Source organism: Xiphophorus maculatus, chromosome 14, assembly GCF_002775205.1.
Source record: "Xiphophorus maculatus strain JP 163 A chromosome 14, X_maculatus-5.0-male, whole genome shotgun sequence".
NCBI lineage: Eukaryota > Metazoa > Chordata > Actinopteri > Cyprinodontiformes > Poeciliidae > Xiphophorus > Xiphophorus maculatus.
The window spans coordinates 12,603,784-12,620,336 of record NC_036456.1 but is presented as its reverse complement, the minus strand read 5'-3'; the positions used below and the strand labels follow the sequence as shown (position 1 = coordinate 12,620,336).

General features: G+C 40.7%; 1 protein-coding gene across 1 annotated transcript in view; it reads left to right on the top strand.

Moving 5' to 3' along the window:
- Positions 1–16,553, top strand: part of LOC102224423 (insulin receptor substrate 1-B-like) — a 57,375-nt gene that overhangs the window by 22,434 nt on the left and 18,388 nt on the right. The window lies entirely within an intron of this gene.

Below are 16,553 nucleotides of genomic sequence, written 5' to 3'. Positions count from 1 at the left end.
AATCATCATTTGCTGCTTATATATGAAAAGAATTATTCTGCTCCGATTGAGCCTTTGTGCTTTTTTTTAAAAGAGAAGAAACAGTCAAACAAATCTACCATATGCGCAAGTTGTATCAAGGGGAACCATTCAGTCTTATAGAACAGATGCATTATTGTCCCAATAGGAAAGTTCTGCTCAGTTAGTGAACACATAGCACAAGCCATTTAAATCAACCTATAAAAACCTATATAGACAAACTTAACTGCAGACAATGTAAAACAGAATCAACAACATTCGCTGCAGCACATGCTTTCCCTGCATACTACTTACTTATGCACTATAACATCCGTTCTCTGAAAAAAACAAATGACAAAACAATAAATACATAATTGATTAAAAAATGTTCTCATCAGTCTTCCCATTGAAGCATTGCACTTCCAAACTCAGTTAGGCTGACGCTAGTTTTAATTGACTTGTCTATATAAAATCCCTCACTATAAGACCAGAGCATTGGGAAGGGCAAATGTTGTGCTTTGAAAATCATATTCATATTACAATGAAACAGCAGAAAATATTCACTTTCACGTTTTGTTTTACACAATTTGAGCTACAAATAGGGCCCAATAATAAGATACAAGATTTTTTTTCAGAAAGATGTAAAACCATGTAAAAAAAAAAAGGTTTCAAAGGGCTTTTCAGCCATGATTTAGTGTTTTCTTGAAGCATCCCAGGGAACTATCTCAGCTTCAAGTCATCTTGGGTTTCTCTCTTCTACCTTGGTACAGCTGTTTTTGGCTGTCATCTACAGTTTCCCTCCGCAAACCCCCTATTTCTCTGTCTGGTTGGATAAGTAGCGTTAATGGCCGGTGATTTTTAGGTTTTTCCAGTGATGTTTAATTGAATTCAAGTGTAGACTTTGACTGGGCCACTCAAAGACTTTCACATATTCCTCCTCCTTTCTTATCTTGGCTGTTTTCTAAAGGTAAATTGGTCTAATGTCTAGTGCGCAGAGGAGCAGGTTCTCTTGAAGAAGATTTCTATATTTAGCTGATGTCAACCCACCGTCTACCCAGACTAGTTTGTGGCAAACAACTTCCCCACAGCATGATGCTAACACCACCATACTTCACATATGATGTGTAGCGGCCCTAACCATATCACCCCTGAGCCGATAGGATTAGGTGGTTTGTTTTGGTTTTATTATACCAGAGGATTTTGCTCGGTCTGGTCTGGTGCTTTTTCAGGCTGCCATGTGCGTTTTATGGAAGAGCAACTTCCGTCTGGCCTGTCTGCTGTAAATATCTGGTAGATAAAGTGCATTAGCAATGGTTGACCTTCTAGATATTTTTCCTATCTCCACAAGGGAACACCTGGTTCTCCGTCTTAGTTATAGTTGTGATTTTTGCCACCTCTCTTCTTTAGCTACTCTGTTTGGTTGCGAGTATGGATACAGAGGGTCTTTGTAGATCCAATCTGCTTCCAGTCTCAAACAATGGCGACCTCAGTATGTTCCAGGACACTTCATGCTGCTAGAATTGCTTTGTGACCTTCCTCAGATTTATGCTTTGACACAGTCTTCTCTCTGAGATCTTCAGACCTTTCCTTTGACTTCATTGTATTTGCTTTATGCACTGACTGTGAGGCCTTACATCGACAAATTAATGCTTAATCAGATGAACTTGGCAGAGGTGGATTTCAGTTAGGCTGCAGAAATATTTCAAGGATGATCAAGGAAGTGTGACCTTCTCAATTTTGTGTGTCAGCGCAATGCGTTTGCATGGTCATTCACCTGTTATCGTGTTTAAATCTTTACATTTATTATAAATTTAAATGTTTCTAAAAAGTAAAATAGTCAAATCTGTATTGGAATGTGGAAAAAGTAAAGACTTTCTGGCATCTTTTTTTTTTTTTGTCAAGAAATTGAAAAAACCCCAATGGGAATAATCAAAGGAAGTGGTTGAAAAGAGTATGGTTCCTGCAGCAATCAATGACATTTATGTTTTCATTTCCTGCATCTACATCTACTTTATTTTATTTTTCCGTGTTTCCATCCATTCTTACTCTAAGGCACATTTTTCCAACCTTTGAAGGACCACCCCAGCTAAACAATGACTAAGCTAAGTCTCCACGAGACATTTTGTCATTGGAGAAACATTCTCTTCGAACCGCTGTCTACACCAAATGATGGGTACTTCCTAAGAAATAAATGCTTGCAGCTAAAGCAGATAGCAGAGACTGTAAGTGGATATTTGGATTTATATGCATCAGTGAAACCCTTGGTAACCTTCCACACTGGGGCTTCTGTCTTGTTGTTGAAGTAGCTCCACTTGCCTTCTCATGATTTGCACTGTAAGCTGCATTGGAATTAAGCCGCTCGGGAGTTTAGTGGTAAACATTTCATAGCTCGGCTCCACAGATGGATTTAATGAGGAATTTAAGGCATTAGCAAGATATTCATACGGGGGTTGTTGTGGTTTGTGTGTGTGCAGGGAAGCTGAACTTGACGGTTTGTTTTTATAGATTTCTCGGATGGAAATGAGCAATCAGTAGCCCGTTTCCTTGCAACAACGTGTTGGATTTACTGCCAAATGATGGCTACGTTGGTAAAAGCATGGGGTGTTTTGACATAAAAATGGTTGCTGGGTCCCACGGTGGGGCCATTTGGCGGCCGGGAATGTCACGGAGCAGTATGGAGGGGGGGGTGTTACACGTTGGCTGTGAATGTTGAGATGGGGCCAGTGTTTCACTCCTGCTGCTCTCGAATACCTCTGTACAGTGGTCCCCCTGCTTTCATCCTCTGTGTCCAGCTTCCCCCTCGTCCCTGTGCCAATAAATGGTCCTTTTGTTTGCGTGTGTTTGCTCCAGCGCGCTGGCAGTCCTCAAAAGCGACAAGTCCCAAGACCAGTGGCCTCTCCTGAGACACTTCTCCTCGGCAGCCTATAATTTTCCCCCTTTCAAATGTTGGTTTTCCTCTCTCTGCGTCCATCTTCACTTTTTGTTTTTGGATCTTTTCTGCTTCCCTTTGTTTGTCCATCACATGGTTTGTCCTCGACTGACATCTGGGCTGATGGATTTTTGGAATTCCTCCCCTCCCCTGTTTTTGACGCTCTCTCTATTCAACGTTTTATTTTTTTACCATTATACAACTGGGCTTCCTCTGCTTCCACACAGCATTTCTAACCATCCTATTACTGCAGTTTTACAACTCTCTCAAACTGAGCTCTCATCCCTTAGCAATCAGCAGCGTCGAGACAGTTTTTACCCCCAAAAATGTACAGTATGGGTGTGTCTTTACGATTGCTTGTAATTACAGGGGAATTTTTCTTCCTCCAGCAGTCATAAGCTAGTATAGGTAATGACTGTGTGTATGTCCCAGGGGCGAACACCAAGGGGGCCAAAGGCTAAAATTAAACATGGATCGTTTGCCAGAAATGGTCCTATTAGATGCTGGTTATGTAATGTGTAAAAGGAACCTCATGGTTAAGATAATGAAGTGAACTGTTTCACTCTAAATGATGCCTGCTGTAGAAAGATATTTAACTTTGAGGCAAACGTTTTAAGCCAGGAATATTTATTCCCAGCCACAGGAAATACTGTGCTGCTTTACTGTGGGGAAACCCCTCCAAAAAGCATTAAGTGCTAATTTTATTTTCAGGTAATTTATTGAATTGTCTAGAGATATCCAGATCAGGATTTGAGTCACAATCATTTTGTTAAAATAAATGCAATTTATGTTGGGAAAGCTCCAGTAGCTCTCTGTTTTGATATGTTTCACTGAGAGTTTGTTCACATCTTTTTAATGCAGTCAATGATATTGGAACAAAACCTGTAGGAAGAGTTTTCATGCTTCATTAATTTAGCTAGTCACTAATATTTAATGACTAGTGTTTCAGCTGCTTTCCCAGAGAGCCCAGAGAATGCTTGCGAGGGAGCTGCAGAAGCCAGCGGAGTGTAAAATAAAGTTTCATTAAACCATTAATACAGCTTGCAAGTCGTGCACAAGTGTTGTTTTTATGAATTGGGTTTAACAAATTGTGGCCCTTGAGCAAAGTCACAGATATTACACCAGCAGTTGGTATCAAGAGATTTGGTCAAAAGTACCCATCTAGTACTTTTTTGATTTCTAATTTCTTACGGGTTCTTTTTTTTTCTTATCAAAAAACTGCTCATTTTCATAAAGTTTGACAAATTTAGGGATGGGGAAAAACCTATTTCCTATTAAGAAACCTGCTCTAAGAATAGGTTTTGAAACATGTTAATTGTTCCTGCTCATTTGAGAACAAAACTCTTGATATATATATATATATATATATATATATATATATATATATATATATATATATATATATATATATATATTAAATCTACAGCAGTGCTACAAGGCAAACTAGATGCCATACACCTCCTCGGTTCGCTTACGCGACACGGACTTAAATCAGACATAAACTTCGAAACTTGAGACTAAAAAACATTTGAAATTTTAAGTGGCAATCCTGTATTTAATCATTATGTCTTCATGTAGCCACTGAAAAGTGAAATGATAATCAGCTGAACACATCTGTGCTTTGCAGCTCCGTGACAAACAGCCCATTAAGTGCGCTCTTACTCTGCAGAAAGCAGTCTGCCTGTGTGCGACAGACCCGTCTGGCAGGGTGTGTAATCCACGCCGGTGCTAGTGTAGACTGACAGCGCTAGTAGTGTTACGTAAAACACAAGCTCGAGGATTGGATGTGACCCCTTCCTCCTCCTAAAGAGGGTTAGGCTCAGGGCAATGTGTGTATATATATATATATATATATCTACATACATATATGTTTACGTGTACATGTGGTTGTTTATCTGCTGAGACTTCTTGCTTTGTGCTGAAGGCGGAATGCCTCGCTCAGCACAGTGACTCACAGCCCCGCTCACATTAATGCAGAGTGTAAGTGCATACAGATGTGCAGCAGAATCAACAGGACTGAACACATGGTGGCTAAATCCAGGGTTGGTAGAAGTCTGAATCCTGAAGCGCTTCATGCAAGTTAATTTAGATCTTTAGATGCTGTGTTTATTTAGCGTAGACTTTACATAACTACTAATTCATCCTTCAAACGTTCTTATTTTTCTGGTTGGTTTTTTGGTATAATTGATTGTATAGTCTGGGTGGCTCAGCCCACCGTCTTATGATTATGTAACTCATATTAAAATGGAAATTTGCTGCAAACTCAACCTTCGTTCATTAGCCTAATTACAGCATTACACAACGGGATTTACCCAGACAGAGTGAAGCAAAAATAAAGCCATGTGTTTGCATGGGGACGGCTGCCAGGCCCAACAAACTCCATATTCCTCTGTTTATCCTTGTTTTATTCCTCAGACATGTATTTGGATGTCTGTGGGATAATTTCACCGAGCAAATCTGCCAACGATCCATTTGAGGGAGCTGGAGCGTGTTTTTGTTGAAGTCAAGGATGCGTCCTTCTCTGAAGTCCGGTCTTGATTTGTTTGGGTGGTCTGCTCAAGAAGGTGACGTACTAACTCCACGCTCGGGAACAGCTACCCACTGTTTGGGTTTTTTTGGGAGCCTTGAAGGCTGTGTGTCCGTCCGTGTGCACGCTGCACCTGTAAATGCCGGAGCGCTCGAAGGCTCCTGGCACAGAGCATGTGATCACATCATCGTCTCATCTTGGTCTTCTGACTCGGTCTGATTAGGGAAATCCAAGGGGTAATCTGGGCTGAGACCGAGACGCGCACACAGACAGCTCTGTGACGGATGGTCGGGCTGACGACAAGCACTGTTCTAAATATGCAAAGTTTGTGTGACCCGGTGAATTCAGCATCCAGAGTTCAACAGTACAACTACACAGCAGCTGTAAACTATTGATCAATACAAATCTGCAATTTCATCAATTTCCCTTTATTCTTTCTTCAAAATGTGATCATTTCGCCATAAAACAGCAGTTAAAGACAGACGTTTCAAAACTGCTCTCTTAGTTCAAGCTACCATATGGCTGAAAAACATACCACGACATAAGGGTCTTATATCAGTCGATAATGATAATTATTGATTAGTTTTTTTTTGTTTTAAATAACTGAAATACTTTCAAACTGGTGGTGTGGCCATTCAAGTTTCATCCATAATTTCCTCTCGAGCTGTTGTTCTCATTTTCTCCCTTCACTTTTTTTATTTTTAAGCAGTTATGAGGCACAGTGGGGAAACCTTTAGACAGCTGCTACACGTTGCTCAACAGGTTGTTGCTAGGTAACCAAAGAATGAGTGAGTTGCTAGGTAACCGAAGAGTGAATGAGTTAGTTCATGCCACCAAACTTACTTATCTGGCCATGAGAGGTTGAGAAGCTAAAGTCTGTCCTTTGCCTACACCCCCCAGAATGCCGTGCGGTTTTGGATTGAAGTTCAGTGAAATTATTGATCGAATATTATCTGTTGGTATCGATCATGTGTTTATCGCGATATATTGTTTTTGATGCATTGCCGAGCTCCAGTTCAACTCTAGACGGGGTTGGGTCGTCTAGCATGAGAGTCGTGTTTAAGGTCATGCCGCAGATGTAGGTCCAGACTTTGACTAGGCCACTCTAAAACCTTCATTTTTAGCTGTTGGACTAGCTGGTGTGTTTTGGATCTTTGTCTTGCTGCATCATGTAAGCCTGCTTGAGAAATGAGACAGCTGGACATTCCCCTTCAGGATTTTGAGCTAGACAGCAGAATTCATGATTCCATAAGTTAAATGAAATTAGTCCCAGGCCTTCACACTACCGACACCATGTTTGAGTTGTAGAATGCTGTACTAATTTTACCCCAGGTACAGTAGGATATTCACCCTCCAAACTTCGTCAGGTTATCAGGTCTGGATCAAGCTAGTAAAACAGAACCAAAACCCTTAGAGCGTGACAAGAAAACTGAAACTAAAGAAGTCTGCAAGAGGGGCAAGTACGTCTTTTTAGCACTGTCAGCTGTTTTTAGCTCCTAAATTAGTTGGCTCTGATTAAGCCGCGATCGGCTGCTGAACAAACCTGCTTCTCCGGCTTACCAACCGGTGATCTGGAGCAGCGTCATCTTAAGATGGTTCTCCTTTATCTTTCACACTTTGAGTTTTTGTGACCAGAAATATTTCCAAATAGAATTAGTATGTTTGTAATTGAGCAACAGGTGGAACCTTGGTAGTGTGCAGCAACTAGTGTGGGAGGGGCTTCGGCACTCTGATTCAAATCGTTTGAGAAAAACCACTGCCTCTTTCTCTGAATTTAAACGTGAACAATAAAGAGAAGGAATGGTTTTATTTAAAAAAAATCTTTGTTTACCTCGATGCCAGTTATATTTTCAGCTTATTGTGCAGCTTTATTTTTTGGGTTTTGTTTTTTTCTGCTTCAAATTAATAGTGTGCTGATTCTGATGCAGTGGAAGAAACAGAAGCATTTGGTTCTGCGTGATGAATAGAGTCTGAATCTGCAGTGCGTGGTTGCTTCATGCACCTTTCTGCTCACTAACCTGACTCATCCTGCTGATTGGAGGAGCAGAAAATGAAGTCAGTGTGCGTCAGTCTTGCGTTGACCCTTATTGACTCGCTTCCGCATCCAAAATATAAAGGAAAGAAAATATGTGACTCCACAGAAACTGTTTGACGCAAATCTTTGTTGCCTTGGTGAAAACCGGTGATGAAACCTTGTGTATTTTTTTTCCCTCCCTCTTTGTCTCTTTCACTCCTCCACCGCCAACAGATCATCAACTCACTTTGCTTTCGGTTAATCTCCTCCGGAAGACCTCGACCCGGTTGGATTACCCGCCTCACAGGCGGATCCCTGCCACCTTAAATTCATCGCACTGTTGCAAAGAGACAGTCTTACGTTGTCACGCGCACGTCAACGCCTCTTTATCTGCTAATTCATAACTGCCGTGATTCCTCGACAAGGTTAAGCACACATGTACAAACTCCCTCTGAAGTCACGGATCACAGATGAGATGAAACGATTGTTCAAAGACGCAGTTCGATGATGCAGTGCGAAGGAAGTTATTGGACTAGAACGGATAACTTTTTTCTTTGTAAAAATAGATTAATCTTTGAGTTTATTTTATTATCCAATTAGTCCCGATGAAGCTGAGCCTCATTAAATACTGCAAGATTAAAAAAGATAAAATCCAGAAACCAGCTTATTTGCTCTCAAAAGCGCAAACAGTTATGGCGCACGTTCAATTGCTCCAAATAGGAAAATATGTAAAGCGTGGGTTGTTTGCTGATTACATTTTGTGTGTCCTGTTTAAACATATTTTAAAAATAAATTTAACAAAGTTTTACAACCTTTTCTGACCGTGGTGGCCTTCGCTGTACAGTAAGTAGAGAGTGGGTGAAGTCGTAACTCTGTATTAATGTCTTAGTATTTAAAACATTAAGCAAAATTATCTGACTTCATCTTCTAATCATTTAGAATTGCAGGAAATTTGAAAAAGGTATTTATTGTCATTCAGATTTTGGTACATAAACTTACATATACAACAAATACCTGCTTCAATTAGAAGTTACCTTAACCAGAGTGATAGGTGGCACTGACAGCAGCCCAGCAACAGGTCGGGGAGGAGCAACTTTACTTTATGCTTCTTTCAGATGGAGAAAACTTGGATCGAGCAAGCTCTTTTTCTGGTATCCTATTAAAAAGGCTTAAAAATCCTCAACAGCCATGTCATGAAAATGTGGTCTGATTTGTGGGTGTAGTTAAAAACCTCAGCTGAAGGCTTTGCATTGTTGAAGGAACAAACGAACGCACAAACAGTCCAGCGTTATCGGTGAAGCACCAACGGGCGAATTGACCCGGAGCATTTTTTAACTTTTTTTTTTTTTTTTTTTTTTAATCTTCGTTCCCATAAAATTCCTCCTTCAGGTTTCTGCACTCGTCTAATGTTTGTCGGCCTTTGATCGTTGGATGGTGACTTCCCCCAGGGAGTGCTTTACACTCCTTTGGGCGTATATACAGCTCCTTGAAAATGGACGAAATTTGTATTTTCAGATACAATAAATCAGAACCAGAGCAGCTAATTTTCAGTAATTCACCTAATTTCCCTCGTCCGGCAAAAACAACAACCAAAAAAAAGCATTTCTTTCAGTTGAGCTGCCAGTGGATAGGTTCTTTCACAGGAGGTAGACTGCTGCCCTTTTTGTTTTTGTGTGTACGTGTTTTTGTGTTGTGCTGGTGAACTGCCCGGCCATCCGAATGGTAATTAGGTAGTAAAACCTCAACTAATGGTTCAGTACTCCAGTCATGTTTTGACTGACTAGTGCCTTATTCACATGCAGTTGGCACGCATGCATTCGCATGCAGGGGAGTGAATTGTGTTGGCAGCTCGGCCAGTCCGGGAGGCGCCGCTGGACGGACCGAAGTGTGGGTGTGTGTGTGTGTGAGATCTTCTCGCTTTGAACTGGTCACTGGACGTGACTGATTGCCAACCACACCTGTACTCTTTCTTACGTACTTTTTCTGTTTCTGTCTTTCTTTCTGTAACTTCAAAGTGTTTTAGTTTCAACAACACATCTTGGGCTTGTTTGGTTTACTCGTTTGCATGACAACACATAAATCACAAGTCTTTTGGTGGGAGAGAAACTCACAAACGGATCGTCTGGACCACCTTCCAGGAAACGGGATTCGGCCAAAAGCGTTTCAGCTAATGGATAGATTTCACTTCCCTACCTCTGTCTCAATCACACACACACCTATTTTCTCTTTTGTCCGAACTGTTTCGCCGATTCTGTCTTCCACAAAACCCATCTGCCCCTCATGCTGCCCCCCCCTCTTCTCTCTGCTCTTCCTGCCCTTTCATTTCTCCCCCTGCAGACTTTTTGTTTGCCCTCTTCTTTTATTCTAAATCCAGACTTTCCCCTTTTCTCCCTCTCTCTTGCAATCATATTCCAAGGATTTTGCACTCCGGTGTGTGAGCGGCGCTTTTGTGCAAAATGAAAACACTTCGAGGATGATTAATAGAACCGGGTTTACATTTTTCAGATTACTAGACGCAAGATTTTGGTCTCAAGCTGACTTTTTATTTGTGCTTTCAACATGACTTTGTTTTATGTTGGATGAGGTTCAAACAGGTCAGGGTTTTTTTTAATATAAAGTAAGACTTTATTTTTAGAAGTGTAAGTGGCCATTATTAAAATAATTTTAAACTTTGTTTGAGCGCGTAAATGTTGTCTTAGCAGCAAAAGAAAGAAGAAACAAAAGGAGGATTTTTATATCAAAAGATTTTCATTTGAAATTATATAAACACAATGTTTTAATGTATTTTAATTTGAGTTTATCAGATAAACCAAGACAATTTAGAGCACAGGTACAATAAGAGGGTTCTGCTGCAGATTCTCAATTGGATTAAGTCTGAACTTTGACTGGGCCATTTCTCTTTGATGCTTGGATCTAAACACTCCATTGTACCACTGCCTGTGTGGTTAGAGTCATTGCTTGGCTCCAAAATCCAGTTTCACAGCTCAGATGTTCCAGAAAGATTGACCCAAACTCTGATTTTAAAATTCTCTGTTCCTCGATCGTCACACTCGGGGCTCCGATAATTGATTTTTTTAGGTTTCCAAACTAATCTCTCAATTGTTTCAAAATTAGTTGACTGGTAAACAGTTAGTTTTTTTTCTTTGCAAATCTGCACACGTGCAGTTTTTTTTGTTATTTTATGAATTCTCATAATAAATTAAAATAATCGGCAAAGAAAATAGAAAAATACTTATTTCTTTATTTACACAGTAATTCTCAGCTCTAGTTGAAACTTAAATACTTAAGTCAAAGCTGAATTGAGTTGTATGTTATAGATCATGTAAACCAGAGTTTGTGATTTGTTTAGAATATCATTGGATGTTGAAAAATCGTTCACTAATCTGCAATATAGCTACTTAAATTTTGTTTGTATTAATTGGGGGTCTGTATTTTATTAAGAGGTACAAGAGTAAAGTGTGTAAATACAAATAAAGTCCACACTTATAGCTGTAAAATAAATAAAAACTTTTTTTTCTTTTACTTTGCAGTTTGTCTTGATCTATCACATAAAATCCTATGAAAAAAACGTGAAAGGTGTAAAGGTTCAACAGGTAGCATGTTTGCAATGCACTCTTTAATAATAAGTCAAACTACCTGAGTTGAGGAGTTTTTATGGCAAACAAAAAAAAGCAAATCGACACATGAAAACTGCTACATTTGAGGTGTGTGTGTGTGTGTGTGTGTATTGCTGTGTATCCGCTTGCGCTTTCCGGGCGACGTTCCAGCTCTGTGTGTGAGAGTGATCCTGGCTACAGAGCAGCGATTGTGCGCCGTGGTATGGGATGTATGCTGGGCTCTGAGTGAGTCGGGCGCTGCCTTAAAGAACGGAGTTGCCACCCACCGACCTGCCGGGGTTACTGAGTGCACTGGGGTGAAAGGAGGAGGAGGATGAAGAGGAGAAGGAGGGAGTTTTTTTTCTCTTTTCACACACACCATTCTTATTTGTGTCCCTCCCTCATTGTGCTCCCTCTCAGCATTTACTTCTTCTTTTTCTTCCCATCAAACTCCTCTCTCTGCTGCCTCAGGTGTTTGCCACCATCCCCACCTCCTTGTTTCCTCTCATGCTTCAGGCATGATCTGTTTGTGTGCGTGCGTGTGTGTGTGTGTGTGTGTGTTCCCAGCCCTGGCATCAATCAAAATCTACCTCTCTAACTAGGTTTGTCTGTAAAGAGCTTAGCGCCGGTGGGCGTTTGGGGAGCTCTAAGCTGATTACCATCCACTAACGAGCCACTTCTCACATGTAGACCGGCCACCGCGCTGCTCGTCTGTGAGGTTGCGTGGCTCGACGGCTCATATTCCGGTTGCGTGAGCTGGCACTTGAGCTGCGGTGAGGCCGGGTGAATCAGACGGTGGGCGACAGGAGGTCAGAGTTGATCCCAGGGCTTGCTGAAGTGCTGACTACGACAGCGCAGCGGGCATTCGGTCTCCCGCCGCTGGGGGTCAAATTATTCTCACAGGGAGGGCCACCTTGGAATCCTTCTTTTTTTCTTCCACCTGCTTGGGCTTCACTACTGACCTCTCGGACCGATTAGACGGCCTGAATTGGGTTTAGTTAAGCCAATTTAAACTGGATGACCTGTTTTGAGCGACTGATGCGCTCTGCTGATAATTTTTGTTGTTTTTCTCATTTCATTTTTAATGTTTTTGTTAACAATATTTCCTGACTTGAGTTGAGTTTCTTCTTTTGTTTGGTGTTTGAGCCAGTAGTATTTGCATAAATTGAATGCTTGTCGGGGTCGGAAACAAACATTTTCTTTTTTAGGAATATGTCTTCAAATGCTTGAACTAGACTGGATTTCTTAATCTGAACTTTCCCAACAAATCCAGACATTAGAAGTGTATAAAATCTGAGGAACTTATCCCAAGTACAGAATCTGTATTTATGGGCTTGTTATTAAAATGGTCCAAAGCCGTTGCTATGAGAACTTGAGGTAACGTTATAGCTACATCAGAAGTGACTGATTAGGTTCATGTCTATTTATTTAATACTTTTTTTAGCCAAAATTTAGTTAAACTGAATAGCTTAAACAAATTTGATGTAAAATTATTTAATCTCCTTTTTTGCAATTGTTCATGACCTCTAATATTTTGCTAAAATTAAACATTATAGCGCAAAATAAAGCAAACGCTAATGCATGATAAGGCTAAGCAGACTGTCTCACTGTTGTTTTCTCAAAACCTAAAGCTAAACCGTTGTTCATTTAAAAAAAAAAAGAAGAAGAAAAAACCTGAGAACCTTGAGAGCAACGGGGCCATCTTTGACTTCGTTTGGGATTGCTCAACCCCAGCGGCCTGCAGAGAGGAAGCTATAGGAGGAACTTCCACATGCAGACCCCCTGCAGTTGCGTAACCCTGACACAATGTTCAGCTGTTTGCGCAGCGATCAGGAAGCCAACAGGAATCTTAAAGAAACCAGCGCCCCGGCTGACAGTTTCCAGTGTAAACACGCGCAGAGTTGTGTACGTTGCTACGAGTCGACATAATAGCCTCCCCACCACCTGAGCACATCTGGGACAAGTTTGCTTTAATGCTCTGGAAGGGTAACCGAGAAAGGGAACACATGGCACCTAGACCCGCCTTACGTAACTCACAACACTGCGCCGTTTGAAGCGGCGGAGGTGTTTGCTCACTGCTACCATTACTGGCTGCAGAACAGTCATTAACCTTTAGAGCGCTGCCTCACCTCAGCGCCACCTCAGCGTCAGCACCGCTGCTGGGCCTCCCTCTGATCTAAAGCGTGTGCCTTTTTGTCTTGTGAATCGCTCAAACTGCAGCGTTTAGCAGACCGTGTTTGCGTCAGGGCTATTCACCAGCCCGGAAAAATCTGGGATTTAACTTGATATAAGTATTTTCAAGGTCTGGATAAGTAGGAGACAATGCAAGCGATTGACTACCGTCGCTACCTGCTTGGTGAATATTGCAGGACAATGACTTGATGCAATCTGCTGGGTTTTCCTGAGGCAGAAAACTTTTTAAACTAGTTTGAATAACAAACTGAGCTTCCTGTACCATTTTATAAGTAAAATGAGTTGGAATGTGTCTGATTGAATTGAAAGTGCCTCAAGATGACATTGGTTGTAAATTGACGCTATATAAGTAATAACTGAGTTGAACTGAAGCTGGATTGTGTAAAGAAAGTAAAGAAATGCTGTGGAAAACTTCCAAATTCTCTAAGCATCAATCCATTGGTTTCTTCCTCAAATTATTAATATACGCAAACCATTCATCCATCATTCTGGTAATCAATCCATTTGTCGTTATACTTTCATCCATCCATCGCTCCATCCATTCATCCAAAAAATCATTGGCTGCTTCATCCGTCTGTCCATCGTTGTGTCCATCAATCTGTCTGACCATTCAATCATTGGTTTCTTCAGCCGTCGGTCAGTACGCTCATCGATCATCCCTAAATGTTTCAATATTTTATCATTAATTCTTTAGGGTTTCTCAAGGTACTGAAAGTCCAAAAGGATTTGATCATTTTCCAGATGTAGATGAGCATGGAAAGAAATTCTGCATAAAATTGTCTGTGTTCAGGTTTTATTTGTGCTCAAATCTCCCAGCCAAAAAATAATCTAAGCATCCAAGTCTGGAAAAAATTGAGAATTTTGAAAGTGAAATTTTATAAGAACAATAAGCTCCTATACAATTTATGGATTTTAAATTTATATCTTAAAAATGGAAAAGTATGACTCCAGTACTTTAGGAGGGGCGTGTCGAAGCAGAGAGGTGTTGGTTCAGCTTGGTGTCAGTTTGCATTGGGATTTACCTGGTTTGAAATTGGGTCCATGTTTTTGTGTCTTAAACCAGGGGACTGTATTTGCTTTTAGGGCTAAATGGAAACATTTCCCTATTTAGAAGTAACACGTGCTGCAAACATCGGCAACCAGCTGATTAGACTGTTGAAGAACCATCAAGGACCAATTTCTCCTAGCCACTCTTTAAAAGGGGTTAAGAGTAGGAAACATTCGATTCAGGTGAGGCAGAGGTCTTTTTTCATCCTATAAGTCAGGAAATGGGCACAAGGAAAAAAATCAGTAAGACGAAACAATAGTGTTTATACTGTTGGCTGCAACCACACTTGTTGCACAAAGCTGTAATTGAGGAAGCAGTATGGAGAAAAGAAGAGTAATTTGAGCATCTTTATTTAGGTCAGTGGTTCCCAAAGTGTGGGGCGCGTCCACTATGGGGGGCGCCATGTCTTTGCAAGGGGGGGGCGCGGGAAGCAGTATGGATGAATGAAAAAAACAAAAAACAGTTTCACTGTAAAGATGGTTTATAGTGTGTTTTGTTGCAACCTGAAGTGTGAAATAAACTTCAGTGGAGTTTGAAAACAAAATATATGTATATTTTTTATGGCTGGTTGAACGATGTGTGTGCCCAGTTGATTTTTTTGGGGGGGGGGATTTTATTGTAATCCATAGGGGGGCAGAAGAAAATCTATGAGAACCACAGATTTAGGTGAAGAGAAAAATCCGATGTTAAAAACATAAACATTACAGATTAGCAAACCGAGGTGTTGACCTACAAAATAACCAATTACAGATGAGCACAAACAACAACAAAAAGAACAAATTACTGATTAAAATCTTTACATTGAGAACAAAGACCAAACGCAGAACGTAACCAAATGGTGTCTCAACGTTACTGCAAAGAAATGGTTGTGGTGCCTCGACTATTGGACTCTTGGGCATCAAGGGTGATTGAAGTGCCTCAAGCAGGGAAAATATATTAGAGTTTTACTGCATGGCACTTGAATTATAATGTGGTACACAGTGTGCGTGCATGTCAAGTCAAGTTTATTAGTGTAGCACATGTCAGCGACAAGGCGGCTCAAAGTGCTTTAGCTCATAAAAACATCAGTCATCACTAGTATGACGTAATTCAATAAACATTACATTTATTTTAAAATGCTACCATTAAAATCATCAATACACATCCTATGTGTTGATCAATGTTTCAATTACTATGAATGAAAGGGAACTCTGAACAGGTGGGTTTTAGTCTTGATTTAAAGGAACTTTCAGATGCTGTTGACAATAAAACCCTTTATGTCCTAAGTTTAAAATCTCTGCCTGGATTTTTTTTGCTTATCTTCTGTGCAGTTCTTTAAATGTCCTGTGAGTATTTATATTTGCCCTTTTATTCATAACAACTGGAACTTTGAATACCTAGCAAGTTATTTTTGCAATTTGGCGTCTATTAAAAGATCTCAGATTAATATCCCTTCCTGCTATGGCGGGGGTGAAATTACCGTAATAACCCGATAGTGGCTGAAAAGCGCAACGTCTCCCCTTTCAGAAACCGCTGGAATTTTTCAGATGGGGCAAAATGTGGCAGAATTGCGGTACTGCAAATTTGGCTGGATCACCTGGAAGGGTTAATAGAAAGTTGGGTGGAAGGAGAAATGTCATAGTTAAGGGTGCACACATTTTTCTATGATCTAATTTAAAGGAACTCATCTGTCCATATTTAGTAAAGTGACGACATCTGTACGTCTGCTCAGTATTGAAAAGACTTCCTATCCAACAAGCCGCTTTATATCCCTGGGAAATGTCCTGCTGTCGCTTTTCTGTTGCGAGAACACGAGGACCTCCTCCTCGTCCTCTTCCTCCTCTTCCTCGCTCACACTCACCTCTCCACAGCCGTCGACACAATGTTCCTCTCCACTGCAGGCGTCACGGCGCCCTAAGTGGAGCATTAGCAGCATCAAATTGGCAGTAGAGAGGAAATGAAATGCTCTTAACTCTCTTGTTTACACATTTAGTCATACCTGTTCAAGAGTAAACAAGCTGAAATTGCACATTGAGGAGACGGGGGGGTTGGAGGAAGGCATCAGCCTTGTTTACTGCTTCTGTTTCTTCTAGAGTGTCATCTCAAATTAATGAAATTGTTTATATTTATGATGTGTTTTTGTGCCTAAATTAGTAGGGGACAGGGTGTCTGGTTCCGTTTTTTGTTCCATTTTTTGGTGCCTCAGCAGAATCTAAATATGAATCATTACGTCCCGTATGGAACGGAACGGTGATTTCGTCACAATGCGG